Genomic DNA, 4,766 nt, shown 5'->3' on the forward strand with positions numbered 1-4,766 from the left:
TTTGAGACCAGCCTGGCCAACATGGAGAAACCCCGCCTCTACTGAAAAATACAATAATCAGCCGGGTGTGGTGGTGCATGCCTGTAATCCCAGCTACTCTGGAGGCTAAGGCACGAGAATCACTTGAACCCAGGAGGTGGAGGTTGCAGTGAGCCAAGATAGCACCACTGCACTCCAGCCTGGGTGATAGAGTGAGACTCAGTCTCAAATAAATAAACAGATAAATAAATAAAAGCTAGGCTCGAGCTGGACAGCTGGACAGCCTGGGTTTGAATCCTACCTCAACCCTGTAGTAGCTGGGTGGCCCTGGACAAATGTCCTCACCTCTCTGAGCCTCAGCTTCTGTATTTGTAATGAGACCTCCACCATGGAGCTGTGCGACTACATGACCTAATGTACATAAAGTGTTTACAGCAGTGCCTGCGTGTGATTAGCTCTGTTTTATGAACAATGCCCTTGCTTTTACTACATTGCATTCTGTGTTACTTGCTCTGCTCTCCTGAGTCCTTGTGGGCAGTACCCTCTATCTTCCTCATTCATCTTGGTATCCCCAGGGCCTGGCACAGTGCCTGGCTCAGAGCAAGGAGGCCAAAAATATTTGTGGAGTGACGTCTGACTTAACCGTCAGAATGAGCACTAAGATGGGCTGGGGCCAACAGCCAGTGCTGCCCACAGGTGGGCAGGGGCACGCTGCCTGGGGAGGGGTCTGAGGGAAGCGGGCCAGGGCCAAGGGAGGCCCAGTCAGGGGACGCTTGGTGCTGCTTTTCCTGCTTGCAGATCCCAAGGCGCAGTGGCGGGCCGGGGGCGGGAAAGGCAGGCCCGTCCTCCGAAGCAGGTGCCCAGGCAGGTAGAGTCTGGAGCCAGCCTAGAAGATTTACAGTTCTGCCACTGAGCGCCTGGACCAGGGACAGCTAGAGGGAATCCACACGGCCCTGCAGAATGGAGGGGGCAGCTGGCCAGGCCAGGCCTGGGACAGAGGGCACCCCTGGAACTGCCAGGGTTTGAGGAAGGAGGGGCAGTCCTGATGGTTACCCCCTCAGGGGGAAGGGCAGAGGATGTACCCTGCTGGAAGGACTCGGAATGTCAGCAGACAGCCAGCCCTGTGCCTCACCACACTCCCAGGAGACCGGGGCCAAGGTGGGAAGGAGCCTGCTCTGAACCTTACGGGACTGTGACAGTCCCAGGGCTCACACCCTGCTCACCAGTGCGCTGCTCACCCCACATACAGCTTCGCAGGGCACACATGGGGCCACGGGGTCTTCACCCTTGGAGCTCAGCTAGGGCATAGCAGGTAGGGGTGGGGGATGGGGGCAGGGATCTGACAGTCTCACTCAGTTGAGGGGGATGCTGAGTCATAGATGTTGGGAAGCCCATTCTAATGGTGATGAGAGTGTTGTAAGTCCCTCAAGGACTGGCTTTCTTGCTAACAGATGAGAAAGGGTCTGGCATGTTGGATCATGGGTGAGGGGTGTCCTCTGCTCTAAACCTGCTCAGGGTCGGGCTCCATTTTCTCTTCTCAGCCTTTGAACCCCAAAAGATGGAACTGGCCAACCAATGGACAGCTGAGGATGTCGGCCAAATCCCTGCGGGTGGGGACACCCTGCAGAGTGACAGTGACCTGCTGCAGGAACCCCATACCACACACATATAAACACGCTACACGTATACACACACACACCACACATACACCACACACATATACACACACACATGCATATGTACAGCACACACCATATATATACCATACATACTACATACACACACAGTACACATACACATACACACCACACAGCACACATATACACACACTACACATATATACACACACAGCATTCACACCACACATACTACACACACATCACACACACACACACCCAACCCCATACACACCACACACATCCCTTTCCCTCCCTCAGCATCTCACTAACACACATACACACCACTCTGCTCCTTTCACAAGCTAACAATTCCAAACAGACATGCCTGCCGGACTTAATGTTTCCCATAGGGAATGAGGTGGTGGTCAAGGCCTGGCTTGTGGGAATGGAGGTATGGTTCTATTAGCAGTTGTGTGTATGTGACATATTAAACCTGAGTTTGCTGTTGTTCAATATTCAGTCATTCAACATGTATTTCCACACTAATTAAACACTTACTGTGTGCTAGGCACAATTCTAGGTTCTAGGGAATCCTAGTTGAGGTTTCCCAAGAAGTGAACCTTGAGACAAGGGCTTTAAAAAAATTAAAAAGCTTTATTGAGATATAACTCACATACCATATAATTTACCCCTTCAAAGTATATAATGTGGTGATTTTTAGTATATTAAGAGTTGTGCAGCCATCACAATTTTAGAACACTTTCATCACCCTATAAAGAAACCTCATACACATTAGCAGTTATTCCCATTCTCCTCTTCCCCTGACCCCTAGCAATCACAGATATACTTTTTGTCTCTATAGATTTCCCTATTCTGGACTTTCATATCAATGGAATCATACAATATGTGGCCCTTTGTGACTAGCTTCATTCATCTAGCATGATGTTTTCAAAGTTCATCCATGTTGTAGCACGTATTAGTACTTCATTCCTTTCTATGGCTGAATACTATTCCATTGTATGGATGTACCACATTTAGCTTATTCATTCACCATTTCATGGACATTTGGGTGGTTTCCACTTTCTTGCTATTATGGATTATGCTGCTATAAATATTTATATACAAGTTTTTGTGTGGACATATGTTTCAATTCTTTCAGGTATAGATACCTAGTGGAAATGTTGGGTCATATGGTAGCTCCATATTTAACATTTTGGGAACCTGCCAAACTGTCCTCCAAAGCAGCTGCGCCATTTTACATTCCCACCAGCAACATATGAAGCATTCCAATTTGAAATAAAGTTTTAACTGTAGAATTTTATTTAGGAAGTGATCCCAGGATATACCAGGAGTGGAATAGGGAAGGAAAACTGGGAAGGGAAGGCAGCCAATAAAGGATCATTATCAGGCAAATTACCCCTGGGAGTCATCAAAGCTCAAGGCCACTGAGTAACTCTGGGAGCCAGGTTAGAACGGGCACCACAGAATCATTTTACCTGGGAAACAAAGGGGTAGAGGTATGTTATACACTAGCTCCCAACAACGATTAGTTTCTACCCTAATCATCATCACCCACTGAGGCAACCAACCAGAACACCTCAATCCAAGCTCATACTTCTTATTTTACACACTAGTAGTATCCCTTCCTCTACTTATAACACTTGTTTATACTCAAAATACCTCAGGTTCACTAAATATGCTAGTAATAATACTTGCTACCTGAGATCTATTAACTGCCATTGGTTGAGGCTTTCTGGGGTGTGTGTTAGTTTCCTGAGAATTACCTTTTGCTGGATGCAAGGTGTATTAGTCCATTTTCACACTGCTATAAAGAACTGCCTGAGACTGGGTAATTAAAAAGGAAAGAGATTTAATTGACTCACAGTTCTGCAGGGCTGGGGAGACCTCAGGAAACTTGCAATCATGGCAGAAGGGGAAACAAACATGTCCTTCTTCACATGGCAGCAGGGAGGAGAAGAATGAGAGCTGACCAAAGGGGGAATTCCACCCCTTATAAAACCATCAGATCTCTGGTGAGAACTCACTATCATGAAAACAGTATGGGGGAACCACCTCCATGATTCGATTATCTCCACCTGGTCCCGCCCTTGACACATGGGGATTATTACAAGTCAAGGTGAGATCTGAGTAGGAACACAGAGCCAAGCCATATCACAAGGCAAGCAAAGCAGGTACCGCAGGAGAAAGCCATCTGGCAAAGAAAGGCAGATGCTGGTGGATGGTTAAGCACTGCTCTGTAGTTAGAGCAAAGGAGGTGAACAGAGTACCAACAGCACCTACTACCTGGGGTGAACCAAAGTTCCTGCCCTCATGGAGCTTACACTCTAATGAAAGAGCCATAAACAAACATATGTACTACACAGTCACGTAGCACCAGAAGGGAAAAAGCAGGTCAGGGGTTGGAGAGGGATGGGGGATGCTGTGTTAGCTTAGGTGGTCAGGGCAGGCATTTCTGAGGAGGTGAGATTCTAGCTGAGACCTAAATAGAGTGAAGGACAGGCTGTCTGAAGCCAGTTGCCTGCCTGTATTTTTTTCTTTTTTTTTTTTTTTGAGACAAGAGTCTCACTCTGTCGCCCAGGCTGGAGTGCAGTGGCACGATGTTGGCTCACTGCAACTTCCCCCTGCCAGCAATTCTCCTGCCTCAGCCTCCCAAGTAGCTGGGATTACAAGCACACGCCACCATGCCCGGCTAATTTTTGCACTTTTTAGTAGAGACAGGATTGCACCATACTTACCAGGCTGGTCTCGAACTCCTGACCTTGTGATCCTCCCGTCTCAGCCTCCCAAAGTGCTGGGATTACAGGAGTGAGCCACCGTGCCCAGCCAAAATAGGACGCCTGAACAAGGACTTGAACCCTGGACCCTCAGATTAAAAGTCTGATGCTCTACCCACTGAGCTCTCCGGGCTCACCTGCCTGTATTAAAGTCTGGGCTGTGGTGCTAAAACACTGAGTGAGGAATAACCTTGGTAGGTTGGGACAAGGGTTGGAGCAGCTGCAAAAGGTCCACAGTGGCTTCTGCAGAGTGAATGAGGCAGAGCTTAGGAAATGAGATGAAAAATGCAGCCAGGGGCCTCATCAAGTTGGGCCAGGTTGAGAAATAGTTTGAGTTTTATTCTAAAGGTAACAGAGGCCACTGGATGGGTGA

The 4,766-nt window shown here is 48.1% G+C and overlaps 1 non-coding gene across 1 annotated transcript; it reads right to left on the reverse strand.

Annotated features, from left to right (window-relative positions):
- Positions 1–4,453: 4,453 nt before the first annotated feature.
- TRNAK-UUU (transfer RNA lysine (anticodon UUU)) lies at positions 4,454–4,526 on the reverse strand. The gene has a single exon. It is a non-coding gene; the product is annotated as a tRNA-Lys (tRNA).
- Between the last annotated feature and the right edge of the window lie 240 nt (positions 4,527–4,766).

Source organism: Gorilla gorilla, chromosome 1, assembly GCF_029281585.2.
Source record: "Gorilla gorilla gorilla isolate KB3781 chromosome 1, NHGRI_mGorGor1-v2.1_pri, whole genome shotgun sequence".
NCBI classification, from domain to species: Eukaryota; Metazoa; Chordata; class Mammalia; order Primates; family Hominidae; genus Gorilla; species Gorilla gorilla.